The sequence below is a fragment of the Dermochelys coriacea genome, chromosome 15, assembly GCF_009764565.3.
Source record: "Dermochelys coriacea isolate rDerCor1 chromosome 15, rDerCor1.pri.v4, whole genome shotgun sequence".
Taxonomy (NCBI): domain Eukaryota; kingdom Metazoa; phylum Chordata; order Testudines; family Dermochelyidae; genus Dermochelys; species Dermochelys coriacea.
Window position 1 is genome coordinate 7,885,882 of NC_050082.1, and position 23,827 is coordinate 7,909,708.

The window sequence follows — 23,827 nt, forward strand, 5'->3', positions numbered from 1 at the left end:
ACAGCCTTCCCTACCCGGCCCTCCATACCGTTTTGCAACCCCGATGTGGCCCTCGGCCCAAAAAGTTTGCCCACCCCTGGTATAAAGCATGGAGCCACACCAATCATATTCCAGTTCCCTTGTGACATCAAGAGATCATACTTTGGAGTCCTCAAACTAACAGGAATGGAGGGTGAGTCATGGAATATGTATACAGATATATGCCAAAGAATGAAGGTTACTTACTTGTACCTGAAGTTCTTTGAGATGGAGTCTGCATGTTCACACTCTTGGGATATGCCAACTGGTGCAACCTTCTGATAGCAATGCCTATTGGAGCGACCACGAGCCCCTCCAACCCTCACCGTATGTGTTTGAGTGTGTTCAGAAGGTGTGATGAAGGAGGCATGGTGCCTGTGGCCAATACAGTTCCTTCCATTGCTAAAGCGGAATATCAAGTAATACCAAAATTAGGACTCTGAAGGAGTGTGTTCATGCAGAGTCCTTCTCAAATAATTCCAGTTACAAGTAAGTAACCTTCATTTCTTCTTTGAGTGTCCCTCTGCTTATTCCCACTTGGGATAGTTGGGTAAGCAGTACAGTTAGATGAAGGTGGAGTCCTCATTGAACAATGACTGGAGCACCAATCTGTCAAATTGCATCAGACCTGGTTGCCAGATCCAGGCATCATGTTTCATAAAAGTGTGACTCAAAGTCCATATAGCAGTTTTGCATATTTCAACAAGGGATACATGTTTAGAGTATGCTACGGCTACAGCAACTGCTCTCGTGAAACAGTCTCTAAGAGGACACGAAGCTCCTCTACAGCACTCTTCAGTACACTGTTAAACCTATTGAGGCAGGGACTGTGTGGAAATAACTTAGGAAACTAAAGGTCAGGCTATTTATCTTGTATACAGGTGAGGATCTGAAGTTTTTAGTTCAGATAATATGAGTGTGCTCTCTTTAAATCTAAGGAACATAACCTAGATTCTCTTTTGTGCGTTTCAGATTTTGGAAAGAATACCAATAAATTAATACTTTTATTTACATGAAACTAGAAAATCACTATAGAAGAATTTAGAATGCGGTCTAAGGACAACCTTGTCCTCATAAAAGTAATATATGGTGGAGATCTGCCATCAAGGTACGAAGCTCACTAATTCTTTTAGTGAAAGTGACGGCAATTATAAAAGCTGTCTTTATAGAAAGATGAAACAAAGAACAGCTCACTAGAGGTTCAAATGTGGGAGACTAAGTTGCGTTAAAATTAAGTTCAAATTCCATGGAGTCAGAGGGTCCCGTATTAGCAGATAGGGGGTAAAAAAAGCCTTTTAAAAAGTTTTTTTTGTCAGCATATGTGAAAAACTGTTTTTTCCATTAATTTGAGTATGGAACTTTACTGTTGCTGCTAAGTGGACCTTAATGGAGAAGATGGATAATTCCATTGCTTTTAAGCACAACAAATATTCAAAAATGAGTTACCTACAAGCTGAAACTGGGTCAACATTCATATCAGCCACACATATAACAAATCTTTTCCATTTTGAATTGTAATTTTTTGTAGTAGATATAGTTTTCTATGTTCCTAATCAGAACTTGCTGGACCTGAGCAGAGTGTGATTTTTCTAGGTCTGTCAAAGGCCCATCACCCAAGCTATCAAATGTAATGATTGTGAATCTGGGTGAAAGACATTCCCCTCCTGCTAGAACAATAACTCCATTGTTAACAAGAGCATTTTGTATTTTTTGTTGGATACATGGAATAACTCAATGTACCACTATTGCCTTGGCCATGCAGGACCAACTAGAAATTACCCTGGATGAATCCTATCATTTTGTTTAGGACTTTTCAGATCAGCGGGAATGCGGGAAATGCATACATTAGACCCATTTTCTAATTGAGGAGGAATGCATCAGTCAGTGATTGACTGTCTGAAGAGAAACAGGGGCATTTTGCATTGGATCTGGTGGCAAAATAGATCTATGCTCAAAAATGTTCTGAACCACTGAGTCCTTTAGAGGCCACTCATCTCCCTGCTCAGTCGATCCTCAATGTTGTTGTGTTCTACTGCTTCATGAAAGCCAATTACGTAAAAGTTGTATAGGATACACTAGTCCCCTTTGTCCCTTTCCCTGCCCTGGTCTGGTTAGGAAATCTCTCAGGATTGCCTCATTGCACAGTTGAATGCCTTCCGATTGATTTAAAATAATAAATTGCTAACATGTTGGCTGTGGCCACTTGAATTACTGTCTTCTGCCCCTGCAGAAGAAATGGTTTGTGCGCCAAATGGATGACCCTCAGGTCTAACACATTTATTAGTGCAGTTGGGATTCTCTGCAGCTCCAAAGACAGAGTGAAAAGGTTGCAGAGATGTGCTCACCAACCCGTCTTGTACACATCTGTGTAACTATTTCCGTGGAGGAAGGGATATGAACTGGATAGTATAACCTTCTTTTACAGCATCTAAAGCCCATCCGTCTTTTAAGGTGACATTTGTCCATGAAATCATAGAAATGGGACAGATGGCCTCTAGAAATCTGGGTAGGATTTTCTGAAATTGGGTTTGAAGCTCTTGATCTTCATGTCAAACCTGTGGCCTGTCATTAGGCAGGTTCTTTGTTCTTGTCCAAGGCTTGTAGGATTTCTTCCTCTCCTGTGACTGAGAGGAGATTTGTTGGTGGTACTCCTGCTGATAGTATTGCTGTCTCTTAAGTAAAAGGAGGATGAAGGTGGAAAGTATTGCCTGTTTCAGAGATAACTATTTCCCCATGTTATTTCTCCCCCCCACCCCACCCCCCACTTTTCCTCAGACGTTCTTGTTAACTGCTGGAAATGGCCTACCTTGCTTGTCACCATGAAAGGTTTTCCTCCTCCCCCCCCCCCCCCCCCCGCTGTTGGTGATGGCTCATCTTAAGTGATCACTTTCCTTATAGTGTGTATGATAAAACCCATTGTTTCATGTTTTGTGTGTGTGTGTATCTATATATATCTATCTCTCTCTCTCTCTCCCCCCACTTTTCAACAAATGCATCCGATGAAGTGAGCTGTAGCTCACAAAAGCTTATGCTCAAATAAATTTGTTAGTCTCTAAGGTGCCACAAGTACTCCTTTTCAGTATTGCCTGTGAAACCTGAACACAGGCATATGTGCTTTCCTTCTATAATGAGGCAGTAACCCCAGAGATCTTGTAGTGGAGCATGTCTCCATCTTTTCCAATACCTCATCAGTTCTCTCACTAAATAGAAAATCTTTGAAGGGGATGGACTATTTTAGATTTTATTACCATTGGTAGAGAAGTTGATTGTAGCTATGTATGCCTAAGGAGAGCTATTGCTGATGCTACAGATCTTGAGGCAGTATTGAAACATCAAATGATGCCCAGAGGGCATGCTAAGCCACATTTTGGCCCTTTTTGATTAGAACTGTTAACTTTCTCCGATTCTCTGGAAGATTCTTGTTGAAGATTATCTTCTCCCACAAGTGAAAATTATACCTGGCCATGATCACTTGATAATTGCCCACATACATTTAAGGAAGCTGAAAACAATTTTCTCCCTCGAAAATCCAGTATTTCCCCCTCTTTGTAGTAAAGGGTAGAATGTTCAAGACCTGACCTAGATCTTTGAACTATGGTGATAAACAAGAGAGTCAGGTTGAGGGCATACATGAAAGCAGGAAAATTTTCATATAGAATCTGATACAATGTCAGTCTTTTTTCAAACCAGTTGACGTGAAGATGATTTGGGGGCAGAGATTTTGCTGTTGAAAGACCTTGTAACATACACAAGGAGACTTTACTCTTTGCAATAGAACTGAAATGTCAAAAACTGGATGCCTGGCTTCTTCTATAGCTACTGATGGTAATTTTAAAGTTGATGCCTGTTATGATAATTTAGGCTATAACCTTACCTTAACTGTTACGTTCCTTTCTTACAGTTGAACTAAGTTTATAAGATGTCACAATAACCCACAACAAACGTTCATGGGACATGGTATGAAAGGGAGACAGAAAGATTGAATTCGTCTAAACAAAAAAGGCCTACTGATATAATTCAAGGACTGTGTTAAGATCATACTTGGTAAATAAGAAAAGCGTGGAACTAGAATCAGTGAACCAAAATTGGTGTGTCAGAAACTAGGCCTAATTGATGGACAAAATAGCAAGGGGATGGACTATTCCCACCCACTGTTCCCTTTCTGGATTCTTAAAGGAGGTGGCTTTGGGGAGAAAAATTGGCTTCTGGAGCAAGCTTCGCTGTCATGGCTGCCGTCCCCACCATCTCCTGGGAGCTCATCATCCTGATCCTGAGAGATGTCCTAACCAGACCAGGGCAGGGAGGGGGACCCAAGGGACATCACCACCTCTACTAGCTCCAGCTGAATCCCAAACACCATCTGAGATGAAATGGGATTGGACTTTAACACCACCAGTAACAAAAACAGCTCCAGCCCATCTTAACTAACTTCTCTTTTCCCCAAAAGGACAGTTAGTACCATCTTTGATACCATCTAAGGGCTTGGCTACACTTGCGAGTTACAACGTAATAAAGCGGCCCCGGGAACCCTAGCTCACTCCCCGTCCACACTGGCAAGGCACTTAGAGTGCTCTGACTCCACGGCTACAGCGCTGCTGGTGTTCCACCTCGGCAAGAAGATTAACGCTTGTTGTGTAGTGGCTGAAACACTGGGGCGTCAGTGTGAATGAGGTGTTGCATTTCTGCGCTCTGATCAGCTTCCAGAAACATCCCATAATCCCCTTAAATCAAGTGGCCACTCTTCTCATTGTTTTGAACTTGCCTAGGAATGCGGAAATGCCCTTTGAAAGCTCCGATTCTGACAGCCGGCTGCTTATCTGCTCAGCAGCCATTAGTGTGGAATGCTGTGGGGGTGAGGCTGGGGGGGGTGAGGGGGGTCTGCTGCTGTCTGAATTTACAAGACAGCATGCTGACTGGCTGTCTCTCCCCTCACATACACACAACACACTCCCTGTCACACTTCCCTGCCCCCGATTTGAAAAGCACATTGCAGTCACTTGCATGCTGGGATAGTTACCACAATTCACTGCTCTCTGTGGCTGTTGCAAGAGCTGCTAATGTGGCCATGCCAGTGCGCTTCCAGCTGTCAGTGTGGATAGATTGCAGCACTTTCCCTACTGCGCTCTACGAAGGCTGGTTTAACTCAAAGCATTCTACATCTGCAAATATAGTCATACCCTAAGAAACTGACAGACAGAGGGAAGGGGAGTTCCTTCTAAAAGCTCTCTCCAGCTAAAAGGAAAGGGAACAAAGGATGTTGTTAAAATGAAAGTTTTATTTAATGTTTTACATTTCAAATGCTAGAACTGTTTTCCCCTCTTTTCTTTAATAAAAGGCTAAAAGGATTTTTAATGATGTCTTTGCCATGATATTAATAGAGCCCTGCAAATCCACTGAATGCAGATATCTGCAGATTATTTTTGTGGATCGGATGCAGATACAAATTTTGTATCCGCACAGGGCTCTAGATATTAAGCAGGCTGAGGTCTCCTAATAGCAAACCTCGAATCTCGTTTAAACACTATATAATGTTGGACAATGACTGGGTTATGTTAATACTATGATTCCACATGGTCCATCTAAATAAATACAGTATGTCATCCCATTCACTAGCTCATGAAAGGAGATGAACCATGACTTAGGAGATCTCTCTTTCCTGGTACTCTTCAGAGTGTGTGTCTTGCACTAAGGTAGGGGAATGTTCCCTACCTGTTGGATTGGGCATCTCATTTTTGGACAACTTGGATCCATAGATTCATGTGGAAGTTGTTTCAGAATGAGAGATTCAGGTTTTCTTGAGTGGTATTGGTATGTAGGGGTTGGCCAATATGGCCAGGGCATCCTGAGTGGCATAATTACCCTAATCTTATCATTTGTTTGATACATAGGCTATCCAGCAGTGTTTGTTTGAGGAGAAAAATTCTGTTTCAGAGGAAGAGGTGGAGTCTTAAATACAAGCGTCAGATGAAGCTCAGTGTGTTTGCAGATCTGATCCTGGATCAGATACTGAAACAATAGGAGAGATAACCACAGTAGGGATCTGAAATATGAAGAGTGGTGATATGGTCTCTCAGAGAGCAACTGAAGTCTTAAGTGGTGAAAATATGGACTCTGGAGATCTCTTCCAATCAGCGTCCCATCTTAGTCTCTTAGCTGAAGAACACTGGGATGTAGCTGGATCCTGTTATGTGATGCGGGTCTGGATGAATATGCACTGTAACTGGATAGTATGCAGTTCAGCTGATGTGCTCGAATCCAATTACCTTTTTTTTGGGTCCATATACTTTGAATTATCCAGAGCTCTTAAGTCCTTAGGTCCTGGATCCATGTGCTACAAATCGTTCGAAGAACCACCGGAAATATGTTTGAATCTCATAGAAAGATACGGAAAAGGCTACATAGCTGTATGGTCAAATGGAGCATCCATCAGCTTTGATAGCATGAGATTTAAATCTCATGTTGTGGTTGACTCTTTAATCAGGGAAAACTTTAGATATTTTTTCACCATCAGGTGAGGAAAGATTGAAGATCCTTGAATAGATAGGACAGATATAGAAGCTAAATGCACAAAGATATAGAGCAGATTACTTAAAGTGCAACAGGTAGTCCAAAATATTTTGGATCTGTAGTTGTAATGGAGGTGTATGTTGCTGATGAGACCTAATGGAAAAATCTCTTCCACTTTGATTGGTAAATGGATCTGATAGAGTCTTTTCACTGCGAGTATGCCTTGCACCACAGTTGAATAGGCTTTCTGCAAGAGTCAGCTACTGAGTATCCATGCTGTTAGATAGAGTGAACAGACATTTTGAAGTCCTGAAAAAGCAGCTCTGGAGACAGGTAATGTTATTGGTAGTTGTACTGAAAGGCTCTGAAGGTCCACATAACTTATATGCCTCGACTATTGAGTATTGAGGTTAGCTTGGCTCTTTCTTGCTTGATCATTATTTACTTTGAAAGAAGGAGAACAGGGGGAAATGCACAAACACAGACCATGGGAGAGTCCGTGGAAGAGAAATGCATCTGACACTGCCTGATCTCCTCTCCTTCCCCATCCCTATTCAGGGACTCATCCCAGAACAGCACGTTAGACCAAGAGGCAGAGTCTCTTTTAACACTTAGTACAACGGAGGTGGTACTGCAACATCTGAGAGGGAGAGGGTTCTATTTGAGGTACTCTCTCATTCCAAAGGAAAAAGGGGGACTTCAGCCTATTCTAGATCCCAGAGAGCTTGATGTTTACACCAAGAAGTTCAAATTCAGAATGGTATGTTTAATTTCAATCACCACATCCCTAAAAGTAAAGGTTTGGCATGCTGTTCTCAGTCTCCAGGGTGCATATTTCTATGCACCCCTGCCCATAAGAACTTCCTGAGGTTTGTGCTACTGAGTTGATTTAGAAGTCTAAATCCCATTTTCAAAAGTGACTTAGGTACTAGTACAGAAGGCATTGGTGTTCCCAAGGCTCATTCAGAAGACCTTGGTATTGATGAAGTCATTATGTCCAACGGAGAAATCCAAGGCAAATCTGATTCAACTTGACCAGTACCGGGTCAGGGAACTCTTTCAAAGTTTTGATGCACTCAGTGTCAGAAGACCAGGAAGTTTTGTGAGAACTAGCAGCAGGACCAGGAGTAGGTCATCTATGCAGTTTTTGTTTATGCTCCCTGTGAGATTTGTCCTTAGGCTTAACTGGAGGTGTTTCCTTGCAAGGTAAGTCAGCAAATAGGGATGATGAAGTTAAAGGGGCTGGACTTTGAGGATCTCTGATCTTAGTGGCCTTTGAAGTTGGGAAGCGAGGGGCTGAGTTGAGGAGGAAAGCCCCTAGACAAGACTCATGACTCAGCTCATAGAGTCCACTTTAAAAACCAATCTGCAAAATGTCACATCAGTTATGGACGTGACACTCCCTGAAGCAGAACAAACATCATGTGTGGCCCTCATTTAAAGGCACCACCACCTCATAAGATGGGCAATGTTTGAAGCCTACTGATTTATTGTACATCATTATGGCTAGACCAGTCCAAGCGTAACTCTAAAAGAAAAAATTAAAAAGGTGTTCCCTACCTAGATGATAAAATAAATGGAAATGCTATCACTAACTATTTATACTAAATCTATTTATACACACACACTGCTGCAAGTAGACTCAGAAGTGACATTCTCTAACTCAACCATGGGCAGTGAGAAGGAATGGGGGTGCTGTCAGGACTGCTCCACCCTTTATGCCCTCAAGTGGACACACAAGGACGTGAGGAATATATGCACTACCCCAAAGGACATTGCTGACGAGAAGAGCCACCAACAGGAGAATATGTATATTACTCAAAGAACATATAATATTTCAGTTACCACACAGATCCTTTTAACATCGTATCTGTGCAGTTGATATAAGCTTAGGGTAAGCTCTACTTTATAGTAGAGACAAATGAAAAATGAGCTTCATGGACTGAGATCACTTTGACCACATCACAGCTGGTGTTGAAGAAGTTGTAGCATACTTCTGCTTTCTTTTTGCCTATTTTTACTATCAGCCTCCTCCCCCACTTCAATATACATATACACTTCCTTTTCCTGGACTGCTTGTGTTCTCTTTATTTCAGACTATTTATATCCCAAGTTATGGCAATAAGTACATCTAATGAATACCACAGCCCTTCTGCAAGGTCCATCGTGCAGTACTATGAAGGGACTCAAAAGCCCCTAATGGAATGATGGTGTTCCTATTAAACTCCAAGAGAAGGACTTGTAAATCTCGGCTTTTGGGATGTTTTGATCTTATACTGGTGTAATGACATCACATAAGGGACTTGATTATGCAGTTATAACTGAAAAACAGTTCAATGAGGGTTTGGTCCCAATAAATCCTTGTAATTGGTAAAGAGATATTTGGATTGTGTTCTGGTAATTGCTCTCAGACAGTAGGATGCATTATCAGGTAATGTTACACTGAAAAAAAAAAAAAACTCATAAAAACAAGATCCTCTAGAAAACTGAAAAAGAGGTTATCCACATAAGCTGAGGCTTGTCTTTAGAGCTAAAAGCTGTATGTATTTCAATCCTTACAAAATTTATGATGTACAAAATGCTAATTCTTGACAACAGCACTCGGAACTTCAGGTATTTAATAGCAGTGTGCAGTCACAGCACATTTGAGATTTTGCTGTACATCTATGTCACTCATATCCAAGTCTTTATGGGCTCCATTAAACGATTCCCTAATTTTTCCCCTCTTCTCCTCTCTAAGATTTTCTTCCCTCTCTCATGAAGTGCACTTTTTATTGTGGCACTTTGGTATTTTCTACTTCTAGATTTCTGAGAGGTTAAAGAGCCTGTGACAAACCCATGTGGGCTGAGAACATACAACAAGCTTTGTATCTGCAAAGGAGAGTGGGGCTGCTCCTGCTAAAGTCAGACTAAAACAAGCAATCACTGAAAATTTATGAGTCGAAGGGAAACGAGTTTGAAGAAAGATGCCCTTATCTGGGATTTCACCACTTAGAGAGAGATTAAGGTTCAAACTCATCTCTGGAAATAAAACACATCCATAAACTAAACAGTCTAGTTACTCGTAGGTGTTTCCCCAAAGATGCAAAGCAGAGATTTGAAAGGGTTATGGTCATACATTTATTTTTGTGTGGTGAAAGGGGCAAGCACAGATGTTTAGATAGCTGGTACAATTCCTATATTATCTGACAATTGCACAGTTTGATCCGGTCTTTCCCTAAAATGAGAAAGAGAACAGTTGGAACAGACCTACCTGAGACCCATCCATAATGGAGATATTCAAAAAGAATATAAAGCAGAACATTTCTATTACTGCTCTGGCCTTATTAAGGCCTCATGAAGGTCCTTTGCTCTGGATCTTGATTCTCAGGGTTCTTGATACATAAAGTATTGCACTTCTCTTCAGCTACAAAGCTGTCATATTCACTTACAGCTCAGTTATAATGAATATTAAGAATAAAAGGCAATGTTATTTCACAGCTAAAAGCTGTATTAGAAATACATATACATTTTGTTTGTATAGAAAACAAAACATAAGAAAGTAATGCTGTACTTTGTGCAAGTTCCAGCTATTAAAAGAAATGACTGGATAGCTTTGAAGTACATTTTCTTTGTTTGTAAAGCATGCAGTGATTAATCAAGTATTGATTAACTTATGCTGTGAGCTTTTGCTGGGATTAGGAGAGAGAAAAGAAAAGAATTCAAGACATACAGAATGGGGAAGAAAAGATTCCATCAACTCCCTGTGTTGGCACACCTATTTTCCAGTTCCAGTAAATGAAACAACTTCTTTCCCTGTGACTTCAAGCCTTCATAAGCTCTAACTTTAAAAAGGGATTAGCCAGGAAATCCTATTTTATTACCTCTTGCTGCTACTGACAATTTAAAATATTATAATGGATAAAATATTTCCACTGCTTATGATTCAATTTCTTAAAAAAAAAAATAAAAAAAATTCCAATAATGACTTGAAATATTTGTTAAAAAGGAGACCTAGCATTCAGCCTGCTAGGCCTACTAAAGGATATCTGATCATCCCCCAGTTTTTTTCAGCATTAGCTCAGTAAATGTTGATTTTTCTTGGGTTTGATTCTAGCAGGAGCCACTGATCCCAGTAAGAAATCAATGTGGTGTTTTTTGCTCTTTAAAGAGTGAAATGATTGACTAAATGGCTTCTAGTAGGTTAAAGTATTTACCCCACTGTACATATGGAAACCTAGGTCTCAGTTTCATCTAAGCCACATCACAAAAATCAGCACACAAGTGTTATCAGTTCATCTAATAATCTTTGTTAAACCAAGTCCTTGGATTAGGATATCAGGTGCAACAACAGGTCAGGATTTTAGTGGATTGGCAGAGCTGTATGGGAGGGTTTGTAGAACACCTGGTCACATTAAGCAACACGCTTTTGGGTTCAAAGCAAATAAGAGTGGTCTTCTTCTGGTTCACCTTTCAGTGCCTATTTGGCTCAAAATGGAGCATTGCATGTTGGGCATTGTAGTCCCAGAATGCTATATGTGTATATTAAAAGAGAAGAGTGTCTGCAATCAGTTCTGTTTTGTATAAGTTAGGTACAACCTTCCGCTTTCTGGCTAGTTGTTAGCGTGGTCCTAATCTAACCTGGGCAAAGACTGAGTCTCAATTCAACAAACTCTTCCCCTCATGCAAGAAAATGAATAGGATTTGTGCTTGTTGATTATTTTACATTTCCCACCACCACAAAACCTGATTTTGAAAGGTTGATTGTCAGGGATAGGCTGTGCATTTCTGATGAGGTTTTAAAAAAGAAATGTCTGAACCATTCAAGGCCACAAGCATTTAAATGTCCAAATTCTGTTCTGGCAATTAAGACATTGTTTTGGATTCCTAGAACACATTTTGCACTCCAAGTTCAGATATCTAAAAAATATTTGTTTAAATCTAAACTAAAATCCTAGTTGTTTAGTTTTTCCTGACTTGGTAATGGGTGTGTCAGGAATGGGGGAATATCCATAGTAAGTATGTCATTTGCATCTCTAGTTCACCAGTTTTTTGATCTTAAGCAGCTATGATGTAATGTATGAATAAAATAAACTATATTTTTGTCTAGTACAGAAAGTGCAGTGTCCCTGCACAGTAACAGAATGCACAGCCCTGAGTTACTATCCAAACTCAATCCCTTCCTGGGGTTTGACTTTATTGGTAACTCAAAAATAAGACAAACATCAGTCTAAGCCTCTTTCCTGAGTGTGGCCTTCCATAGTGTTTCCCTTCAGGACCTCCTTTGTTCTAGCTCCCCATTTCCTTCTCCCTAGAGAGCCACTAGGTCCTTTATATCCTAGGTGGAATTGAGTCACACCTGCCAAACAAGTCAGCAATTTTATATAGGGTTCTAACAGAAGAGTCCTGCTATCCTGTTTCATGAATATTCTCCCTAATGTACAGCATCATGTTCATTTATAAGGCTATATAACAAAATATAGGAAGGCATTGTAGTTAGAGAAGAGGACTGGGCATAGGAGATCTGAGTAATATTCCCAACATTACCCCGACTCAGTGTGCGACTTTGGGCTAGTCATTTAGACTCTTGGTGAATCAATTTCCGTAAGATACGTTTAATATTTTTTATTGCACTTTCAGGCCTGAAGATGAGAAGTGCTATATTAGTTGTTATTCTAATGTAATGTTTTCAAAACTACTTGAGTGACTTAGGCAGTTAGGAACCTAATTCATAGTGAAAGTCAATGAGTCTTAGGCTCTTAAGTAACTTTTGAAAATAGGACCTAGTTGCTTCTGAAAATTGTACCCCACTCAACAAATTTAATGTTTGAATAATCTAGCAGATAGATTTCTGTTACATTGGTATTTTGACAACTGGGATTCAAGTGAACTAAATCAACTCTGAACTGTGGTTCAAATAAATGAAGTCATATTCAAGTCTCATTATGTTTACTAGGGCTGCCCCAGTTGAGGTTTTACCCAGACAGTCTGGTTTTTGTCTTCTGTGTCCTGTTTCCAGTTAGATTTGCCAGGTGTCCAGTTTTTGACTGGAAAGTCTGGTTGATAAAGGGAGCTGGCAACCCAAAATGGCACCCAAACCAAAAGTCTGGTTACTGTGGGGTGGGAGGAGACTGTGGGTCATTAACCTGCATCAGTCCCTGCTCATCTGGGGCCTGCCTCCTACCTATAGGCAGGCTCCTTGAGATGATCCAGCAAGCAATGGGGGAAGGGAGGGGGAGTGAGCGAAGGGGGCTTTTGGGGAGGAAGAGGTAGAGCAGGGGGTGGGGCCTCAGGGGTACTGTTACCAGCAATTAGAAAGGTGGCAACCCTAATGTTAACTCATCTAGTAACTTGCAGAGGTTTGCAACATTTCTAAAGATATATCAGCAGTTAATGGTTTGGTTACATTCCATTTTAAAATGAAGATTGTTAAATCTAAATGTTGAAAATACAACTGAGCTGTGATGAGTTAAACAGAATTCGGTTTCAGGATTCTGGTGACCCGATTTTCCCCCCCCACACCATCTGAATCCCTTAATAAATCACATTAAAAAAAATCACTGCAGCCCTTTAATTGTTTGTTTAAACAAAACCGATCACCAACAGTCCAAAATGCTTTGCATGTCAATTAAGCATTTTCTCTCGTGTCAACAACCTTTCAGACCAAATTTTGTTAGTAGGGGTCAAGTACACTAGACAGCATAGAATGAAACAATTCCCTGTGCTATCAGCATAGCTCCTCCTGACTCTGATAATTACTTCTACTCCGAGACCTCTGCCAAATTCTTCCCAGTGGACATATAGACCCAGCAGGTAGAACAGACACAAAGTACTTTTTTTGGACTCACGTCATCAGGGGAAGTATGATTAAATTAATCTTGTGAAAATTACATTTCATCTCACTGTAGCCTTTTTTCAAGAGATCCAGCTATTGTGGGCCAATTATTTCCCAGACTTGGCTAAAAAAGAGTCTATTTTTCTCTGAAGTAAAAAAAGTGTCTTTACAGTTAATTAGGAGATAACACCGGTTAGCTTTTTGTTAATTATTTGTACTTTTACTTAACACTTACAAATCTACTTGTTTAGGTATTGCAAGTTAATATTTGATTTGTTGTAAGATGTGTTCATCATTACAATTAGTGACTAGAAGTACATTAGTCATGCACAGAGTCATGCACAGTCATAACAGGTTTCAGAGTAGCAGCCGTGTTAGTCTGTATTCGCAAAAAAGAAAAGGAGTACTTGTGGCACCTTAGAGACTAACAAATTTATTTGAGCATAAGCTTTCGTGAGCTACAGCTCAGTTCATCGGAGTCATAACAGGTATTTATATTCTCCTTAAGGATGGAAGGGAGGGTAATTTGAGCCCTCCATGGCTCTCAAGGGAGCCCTCATTTGTCGCCTCAGTCCTCATCATTGTTTCAGGTTCTCTATTTGGGTGAGGGTGACTTGATGCTGTGCCATTTAGAGTCCAACAACGTGACTAAATCAGCAAGGGGGCTTCTAGAGAGCAGCATTAGGTGCTGCCTTTCCCTAGTACTGAGGGTACATCTACACAGGGATAAAAGCCCCATGGAATGGCTGGCTCAGGTCAGCTGACACTGACTCATGCGGCTCGGGTCATGGAGCTAAAAGTTGCTATGCAGATGTTTGGGCTCAGACTGGAGCCTGAGTGGGACCCTCCACTCTCACTGGGGGAGCCTGAGCCTGAACATCTACACAGAAATTTTTCAGTTTTAGTTCCAGGTCAAGTGAAATGTTTGATTGGACCCAAAATTAAGTTCTCCAGTTTTTTGACCTCTCTCCATCCCACCCCCACAAAAATTTTTTTTTAATCTTCCAGAAAACAAAAAACACAAAAAAAAAAAACAGTTATTTGCACAGCTCTATATCTGAGACCTACCAACTACATTCTAAGCAAGTCAGCAATGCCAGAGGCAGATTAAGGCCATATGACATGGCCTGACCAAAAATGCTGGACCCCAGCCTGCTCACAGACAACACAAAATTAAAGGATGCTTACAATTGTCTTACAAGTAAGACAATTTACATTCACTAAATCTTCTGGCGTTTTTCCATGGCATCCCTACATATGGAATGTCCTCCTTATTCCTCTCTGCTCCGGCAAGCCACTAGCCTTCTCACATCTCTCCCCCCTAACATTTTACCATTGCAATGCCTGCAATACTCATAATAAATGAATTCATATTCAGTGGTATTTTTATGTTTAAACACAAATAAAAAAGAATCTACAGGTGTGCACACAACTAAATTAAAAGCCACATTACCGTAGTGTTGTAACCCCCTTCCTTCCACTTCTCTCACCCTGTGTCAACCTCCTTAACAGATTAATATCTAAGATTTCAGGCAGGGACCAATGACAAAGATGCTCAGAAATGACTAGGAATTTGGGGTACACAATGTGACACGCCTCAAAAGGACCTATTTTCAGAAAATAATAGACACCCACCCTCTGAAAATCAGGCCCCTTTGAGATGTCTCAAGTTGGGCACCCAAGAACTACAGCACCCAAAATAACTAGTTACTTCTTAAAACCTTGACCATGTCTTTAAATGAAGTGCCACCTTCATAGGGTCTTGGTTGCTATGAAATAATCCACCTCTGGTGCCTCCCTGTTTCAGAATGACATCCCAATATTAGACAATGTTAATTAGCTACAGCTCACTTCTCCTCCTTCCCCCACCCTGCCTTCCTACAGCACTACACATGTACATGGTGGTCTACACACACCAGACAAGAACTCTGCCCTGATTGGCAGGCAGTTGAACTCAATTAGTTGCCAGAAATAGACAACAACAGTCCTGGTGCTTTGCTTTTGGTAATAATGAAAATAAGAACCTTATTGCTGAAGGTAGAGCATTATCCTATTTCCATTTACACTTGAATGTGTGCTCACTCCCCTATCCCTGAGCCACTCAGATAATGACAAAAGAAAAGACAATGCCACTTCACTCTTAATCAAAGAAATATTTCTCCAGCCAGAAGTAGTAGTGAAGTTCCACACTACATTGATAAGGTACTAGGAGGTGGTATAAAAGGGATTTTTGATGCTGTGTTTAGTTTAAATAAAGAAACAGGTCATTCATTGCTGTTGGAAGAAATGGACTGCTAGAGTGCAGCTACACACGACTCATCCTGGCCTCACTCCTTCCACCCCCACACAATGCTTGAAGCATTCCAGCATCCCTGCCAACTTCCCTTGCAAATACTTTATTTCTTTATGTGTGTCTCATTCCATCTGTTCCTCATGCTCTTTATGCCATTTACATTCATCATCAGAGTCTGAGATGACACCACACAATATAGCTTGTCATGTTGTGGAGTGATTTAGATATGGAACTAGGAAGAGGGGAATCGCAGAGTGATGAAAGATCTGTGGTTTACGGTTACCCAAGTAAGTGCATACTTTGGGCACAAGGGCAAATTGCATAGGAGCACATTTCATATAGCAAGTATCCATGTCAGGATCTGGCTGTGGCATGTACTACATTATGCTTTCAAGTTCGAAGGAGAAAGGGAACTGGTTATCCTCTAAAGCAACTGCACATACAGACAATTTGTGCCCCAGCAACTGACAAAGAAGAGGCAAATGAGACTTCAAGGAAGGGTGGAGGAGAGGAGCACTCAAATTCAGGGCAAGAGATGAAAAGTGGCAGTAAAGAGTATGTACTAGTATCAGTTGTGGAGTGAATGTCATCATCTGATTATTCACCAGAGGAGCATATGACAAAAATAGGCCTACAAGTTCAGAGACTTCCCTCTCCCCTTTCTGGAAATATGCAAGTGGGTTTGGGGTTTTGCAATATTGGTCATTCCAGGCTACATTTAGTCGTAAATCTCTTACTGGATGTGTGGAGGAGTCTCAATGCACGTAAATTGGAGAAACTTCAGGAGTTCCAGGCTAAACAGAAAAACCTCTCCAGAGTTTCAATTTGTGCAATCAAAACACAAACCACCACATTCCCTTAAATTCTTGAACTCCTAAAACAAATCATATACAAACACCAACCAATGCAAATTTAACCTGTCTTTGCCTTGGCTTCTAGATAGCAGAACCTCTTCTTTTTCCTACCTAAGAGTAGCCCAGCCAGACTTGGCTGCAGCTGATTACCTCAGCCTAGGGCAGAGGCAGTTGGGACTCTTACCAACACCCTCTCCCCTCATGATTCAATCCTAAAATCTTCATAATACTGCTTGGCTCCTAGGGGGCCTCCAGAGGAGAGAAGGTGCATCGTGGCTGCAGGGCCCTGGTAGGAGCACAAAAGACCAGTATCCCCATCACAAGGAGCTGGGAGGACACATAGCCCTTTGTTATCCTGGCAGTTACAGCTGCAATACTGAATCCTCACAAGTCTCATTGCTCATAGTATCAGTGCCTGAGCCTAGTTACCATCTTGGAAATAGAAGTTGATTGAATGAAGAAAGATATTCATATTTAACCAAAAGAGGTCAAGCAGCTATTTAAACTTTCCCTCCTCCCCTGCAATTAAATGCAATAACCAGTGGCTTACTTACCTTTCCAGGTGAATTTCTCAGACTCTTTCTCTCACTGTTTCTTTCACTTCACTTTTCCCTACTCAGCTCACATTCTTTACTCAACATTTTGTTACCTTCCATCCCATGTCTCTCTCTTTTCTCTTCTGCTGTCACTCCACTTTCTCTAATTTTTGTCTAGTCTTATTAATTACCAAGCTGTAATTCCCAACTCTCAAGGAACCTTTTGGTTCAAACATTCCATCCCTTCTAATGCCAAAGGTTCATTATCCAAAACCACCTGCAGCTGCTTGAATAGCAGAGGTGGGAGAAAGACTGCCACTCCTTGCATGCCCAGGTGTCTCCTCACCGCTGTAAATCTTGTGAAGCATAGATTCATTTGTGGGTTATTGTATGGCAAAGGGAAAAATGAGCAAGAAAGGTCTGCATGCTTTAATGGTTTTGAATGGGAAAGTTTCGATGACCTTTGTAGCATGCCATGGTAATTTTGGGGCCAAGGCTTTTCTGGAAGGACAGTAAGGGCCTGATTCTCCACTGCCTTGCACAATCATTTAAACCTGCACAATGTGAGTGTAAGATGCCAGCACTCTGATTCAGTAGCATCTTCTGCCTATGTTGGACAGGTGTAAATGATGACAAGCGGCAAGGCCATAGAGAATCAGGTCCTAAAAATTTAATGCCTCCCCTCCAACCTCCTAAAAGCAGAGAGTGATCAGAAGTTTGTGATTATGGCAGAAATTCACCATCTTCTTTAGCTAGGCAAAACTCAGAGAGCTGACAGGCTCACCTGGCACAAAAAGCACCCCCCTGGAGAAGACTTTGCTAAACTGCTGTATATCTACAGGTGTGGTCTCTCCCTTCTCTGGTCCTCAGCCACAGAGGGTCCAATTTTCAGAAGAGCTCAGCACCTATCCTTTCCCATTGTGCTAGTCAGGCAAGTTAGACCAACTGTGGGAGAACTTTAGTGCCCAGGCACAACTGGGTGGCTCAGAAATATTGCACCTGGTACCACAGTCCTGCTGTATTTTCCATGCCTGGGCACTGAGGGCCTCTGTTCATTTTCTATCTGTTGACCTAATATATGGCAGTCAGAAAAGCACACTGAAGTTCAGTCTGGCCCTCCAGTCTTTCTTCTTCAGTTCCTTTGCCTCTCTTCACCTCACTTTATTACAATGCACTATACATTTTCTAAGAAAAGAAGGCATGATTCCTGGGCCAGGGGGCTGATAACCCTTCCCTGAATCTGTTCTATTCACACACTTCACTGGATTTCCTGTTGGTTTCCCTTCCGCTGTCTGCTTCCCTGTTTATCCCCTTCCCAGCTGTTCTCACACTGCACTTATGATGACTTTTTTCCCTTTTCCTTGCAGGTGTCCAACTGCCATGGAATCTTCAGATTTGAACTTTCCACCGCTTCGGATGTCATCTGAATGGTGGTGGAGAGGAATATACTTACCTCGTGTGTGCCCAATTACACTATCTAGAAAGGTGAACGCTAACATGACCGCATATCATAAACCCTGCAGACCCCTCCAGGTGAGTAAGCCCTTCCTATCTCCACCTCGTACAACATCCCTCTCAGTTGCTCCTCCTCATGAGGGATTCCCCCATTTTATACCTAATTTGCCTTTGTTCCAAGTAAATTTGGAATTCTCATCTCTATAATTATTTACATCAGAAGGTAGGAGTATGACACCATCAGAAGGTAGGAGTAAGCAGCTATTTCTGCTGAAGTGATTAATACCGTCTCCTGCAAACTTTCCTAAACTAGTTTTGTTACCCTAATTTTAGGCTGTGGCAGGTTGAGAGATGTCTCCCATGCTCAGGTCAGGATTGCCAAACATCCATATGTATCAGGATGGTATATGGTGGAAGGAGAAGGAAATGGGGAAAATCTTCTGTTAGTCATAAAATGTTGTCTGTAAAATGCAATGAATTTAGACCATAAGCAAATATTTTACAAACCTGGATATTGCTGTACTATTTTCTGCCTTTGTTGTAAATAAGCTAAAAACTATGAAAATCCAATGCCCTCTGTTTCTTAGGATGTTCATATCTTGGCTAAAGAAAAGCAAAGTTGGTTTGAATAAAAGAGCTGAACATTTCTTTACAAAGTTGTTTTAAAGAAGAAACAAGCATGGGAATAAATCCAATATGCTATAAATAGATTATCACTGTATTATTGCTTTTTATTTTGTGCATGAAACATTGTCAGTAAAGACATTTGCGTCTTTACAAAACTGGCATCTTAATAAACTTAGGTTACGTTCCAATGGCTACCATACCTCTGGTAAGAAAAGGCACTCCCAAGTCAGATAAAGCATTTGATTGTGTGCCCAGAGTGGTTTTTTTGGGTTTTTTTAAGAGAACTCTGGTCCTAATAGGAGAAGGAGGTGTCCATATGAAAATGGGAGAGGATATAGCCTGGGGAAAATAAGGCATATGTTCATAGTAAGAACCACCCATATGATGAAGTGAACTAAATAATTCTGAGTAGAATTATTTAGAATAGACCAGTAGAATAGAGGCCAGGTGATTGAAGGGGGTTGGGGGTGGGGAATGGCTACATGTTTCAGTTGTGATTCAAGAAGTCCTGGAATCCTTCCTGACCCTCTGGGTCAGAATTTCTGACTCTCCTCTCCGCTTTGATTCAGAATAGGAACCTGTATCCTAACCACATATTTCTTTTTATAGAGCAAAACTTTATTGCCAACTTCCTCTAGAGCACAAGATCATCCCTCGTAGTCTTTAAACAGTACGCCAATCACAGCACGCAAATGCAAGACAAGGTGACCTACATGCCCTAAACACAACACAGGCCTTACCGAGAGAGAAAACAATGGAACCAAAGTTTGGCTTTACTACCCATCTCAGTAAATACAGTCTACATTGATGGGCTTTAAAAGCAGCTGGCTAATTTCTCTCCTCCTCCTCCTCTCCCCCTTTTAACTTGGACTGTATTACTAGCCTTTCACTCTGGCCAAGTGACGCTTGCCAGGATTATTGGCTGGGGTGGAGATTCCTTGAGTAATATAGTAATGTGCTAGGAACACGAAAACATGCTCCAGTAGAAAAACTTATCATAAGAGCTTCCAGTATAACTTGTTATGCTGTATACAGATTGTACTGGAATAGTGGCCAACTTGGCTCTGTTTGTATTGCTCGTTTGGACATCAGAATCAGTAATCATATAAACTTGTGTGTGGACAGTTCTGGGAAGTGGTTTTTAGCTAAATGTTGATTACACTGTCAGAAGGGAAAGCTCTTTTCTTCTTAGACCAGTTCCATATTTAAGAATATTGGTGCCTTAGCCAAAGGATATTTTGATAGTCCCTTCCTTTCTGAAACAAAAAGATTAATATAAAAACCACTGCATAATCACTTCCACAAGAGCTACCCCTATGCCTCTTAGGTCCCCATTAGTCCAGCTCCCTGGGACCAGCACAAGATTTTCCCCCTACAACATATTCTCCAGTGCAATTGGATGTAGTTTTAAGAGTTGTTGATAATGGCTTCCTATGACTGTTACAGGGGCTACTCGACATCAGAGTCATTCCTGATATTTACTTTACCTTGCTCTTTTCTTAATTTAATCCCATTTCTCAGATTTATATCCTCTGTCCCATCTTTAAAAAGTCGCCTCTTTCTTAGAATTTGCCTGGGATGATATGTAAGGCCATCATTATTTTCTAATTTGTACTTGTACTATAAGGACAGGTGCATGGTGTGGTAGGCTCTTTCCTTGAAAGAGCAGCGTGAATTATTATCGCTGCATTCTAGTATACAATATGCGATTGATGAAAGTTCTCCTCCCACTTCCTTGAAAACAGCACACACACCCCAGGAAACTCTTTCCAAAGCCTAAGGATGGGGCAGGGTTAACAGGCTGGTTCCACCTCTGGGCAGCTCTTGGAGCTGCTCCAAATTAGGAAGAGGTTATAATACCAAGGTAGAGGAAGGAAAAGATCATCTTAACTCCTTTTCAGTACTTTGTGAGATCAACTTATGAAAGCAAGTAAGTCACTGAGTATGTTAACTAGGTGCTGGGATCTGAATAAGTGAAATGCTGGGAGTGAAGTCAGAGGAGTACCTGTGGGACTCCAGTAACTAACTCATAACCTTTGCAGTTTTGTGGCATGAGGCTGAGCCATGTACAGATGCGATAAAGGTTTTTAAAACTGAAAATGTGTGTTCTAGTTTTATTGTTTTGCAATGATCCGATATGCTCAGTTTACAAGTAAAAAACCATACCTTTCTTCTAGCTAGGACTCCTGCAAACAACTTGACTCAGAGTCAAGCTATGATAGTTTATTCTAGTGCATCATCACCTGTAATAAAGGTTCTACAGGCCAAGATAGGCCCTCATTGACACATCTAGTGAGCTTCCACAGGTATATCTGACAGGCAGTTGATAATTCTACTGGGGAAGCACAAGAAGAGAGAGAGTCTAGTTTGCTTTCTCTTGGCTGTAATGGCTCAGCAGGGCTAACGGGGGAAACATCAATAGAAACTTATCTCATTTCCTTATTTATTTTTTACTGCATTCAGTTTTTTTTCTTTCTTTCACCTCTTCTACTCTACCCTAGATATTCTTGTTTTTCTTCCTCTCCTGAGTCCCACATCCTAATTAATCTAATCTTCATATTCTTTTTCCTTCTGAGTCTTCCCTCTTTTTTTGCCCTTCCTCTTCCGCATCTCTTTCGTTTTCCTCTGGTTTCCATGCAGTCCTTCTCCCCTCCCACTGTACCTCTATTTCTTAAACACCTTTCTGAGTGTTTCCTTCTACTCCCCAGGGCTCTTAGTGGTTGTTTATAGATGTTTCTGCCACGTACTCAGAAGTGTGAAGTATTTCTTTCAAGACCTGCAGCTGGACACTACCATTGTGGGCTGCAGGCTGCATGCAGCCTGCCAAAGTTCACCCTGAGATGTAACAATCCTCAGAGTTTCCAAGGTACCCTTTGCCATGTGGCTGCTTTTCCAGGCTATGCCTAAAGCTGCCGCTTGATTTACAGAAAGATGTTGACTGGCTTCTGTTTTGGTTTTAATTTCTCAGTATCAGAAACATTTATTTAACAGAGAAATATACTTGAAATGGGTGCGGTGGGGGTGTTAAACCATATTAAGATAAAACAAATTTTGGGGTTTGAACCTTTAATACTTTGTACATATATGACACCTCTGATCCAAGGGTCTCAAAGTACAACTATTAATGAATGAAGTGCCACATACATCCTTGTTTATTATAGTGCCCAAAGGTCACTGAAAACAGGTCACTGTACCAAAGTGCTCATGAATGAAATAAATATCCCCATTGTACAGATGGGTAAAGTGAGGCACTACTGTAAAGTGATTTGCTCAAGGTCACACATAGAGTTCTGGTTTCTATTCTTGGCTCTACCACAGGTTAGCTGCTTTAGCTTCAAGGCCATCCTACCTCTCCCCAAGACTTTTTTTTTTTTTTTAAATACAAAATCTAAATTTAAGACTGCCTTCCAAGAAAGGTCAGAAAATTTCCAGTTAAAGGTGCCAGTGATATTTCCCCCTGCCCCCCCATAACACTGCAAATTAAGGACGATAATTCTCAGTAGTAAATCAAGGATCAAGGGTAGGGATAGAGCCTTGTCTGTAAATTCCCTGATTTCTATGGGTTTGTGTCAGACACTAATATTAAAAAACAATTTTTCCCCTTTATTCTCCTGTGTGATTACAGTGGAAAGGACAGCCTGCCTTTATTGGAATTAGGCTGTGTGATCTATGCAAATACCTGTATTTTTCCTTTTTATTTTTTTTAGAACACTGAAAGCAGCTCTGACCCTCATCCTGAAGCTGGATTCTCACACACAGATATTTGGGCCCAGGCAATGCCCAGTGAAATCAATGTGGACTCAAGTAGGCATAAGGTCCACATGTACTGGTCTGATTGAAGAATTAGAGCCTATGGTTGAAAAGATGCAAGCAGTAGAGCTGGGAAAATTATTTGCAGCAGCCAATTTATTTGATGAATATAGCCCTTCCTTCCGTTTGCAATCCATGAACAAAGTGATTTTTGTGAATTTATTTGAACACTCTTTCTGGACAGATTCCAGCCTATAAACTATTTCCTATGACTAGAAGTAGTACAAGTTTCAAAAGTACCTAAGTCCCATTTCAAAAGTGATCTAGTCACTGAGGCACCTAAGTCTTATTGACTTTCACTGAGACTCTTAAGTGCCTAAGTCACTTTTGAAAATGGGACTTGGGCTTCTATGTCACTTAGGCTTTTTTGAAAATTTAACTCAGGTCTTTAATAATTTGGGGCATAGGACTGGGCGACTAAATTGTATGTTTTGTTTTTTGCTCTTTGCAGGCAACTGTCCTATATAGGAGGGGGGAAACCAGTGAGATTTCAAGATGGCTGAATAATTGCGTCCAGTGCAAACTTTCACGCAAACACATTTGCACTAGCTTTTGTAAGATTTTTACTTACAGCAAGCATTCTTGTGCACTCACCAAAAAAAATAAAAATAAAAAAAAATCACTGGCATGACTGTTCACAGAAAACAAATCAAATGGGTTGCAAATATGTCTAGCTGGTTTTTATTTCAATGAATGTTTGCTAATGCTATTTTGCTGTGTTCATTTTTTGCTAATTAGCAACAAAGTAAAGGGCAAAACCTGCCTCCATACTCTCTAGGGACACAGAAGGCACAATCAGCACGGGAAAGGTGCATTACCACCCCAGGGGGAGGGGAATGCCAGCACAAGGATCTGCACTAACTGCATTCTATAGCTCACATCTTCATGGGGTTTTCACATAGAGGAATAGCAG

General features: G+C 40.9%; 1 long non-coding RNA gene across 1 annotated transcript; it reads left to right on the plus strand.

Annotated features, from left to right (window-relative positions):
• Positions 1-18,151: 18,151 nt before the first annotated feature.
• Positions 18,152-23,536, plus strand: LOC122456751. The gene is made up of 3 exons (XR_006275788.1): positions 18,152-18,294; positions 18,390-18,555; positions 23,366-23,536. It is a non-coding gene; the product is annotated as an uncharacterized LOC122456751 (long non-coding RNA).
• The last annotated feature ends 291 nt before the right edge of the window (positions 23,537-23,827 follow it).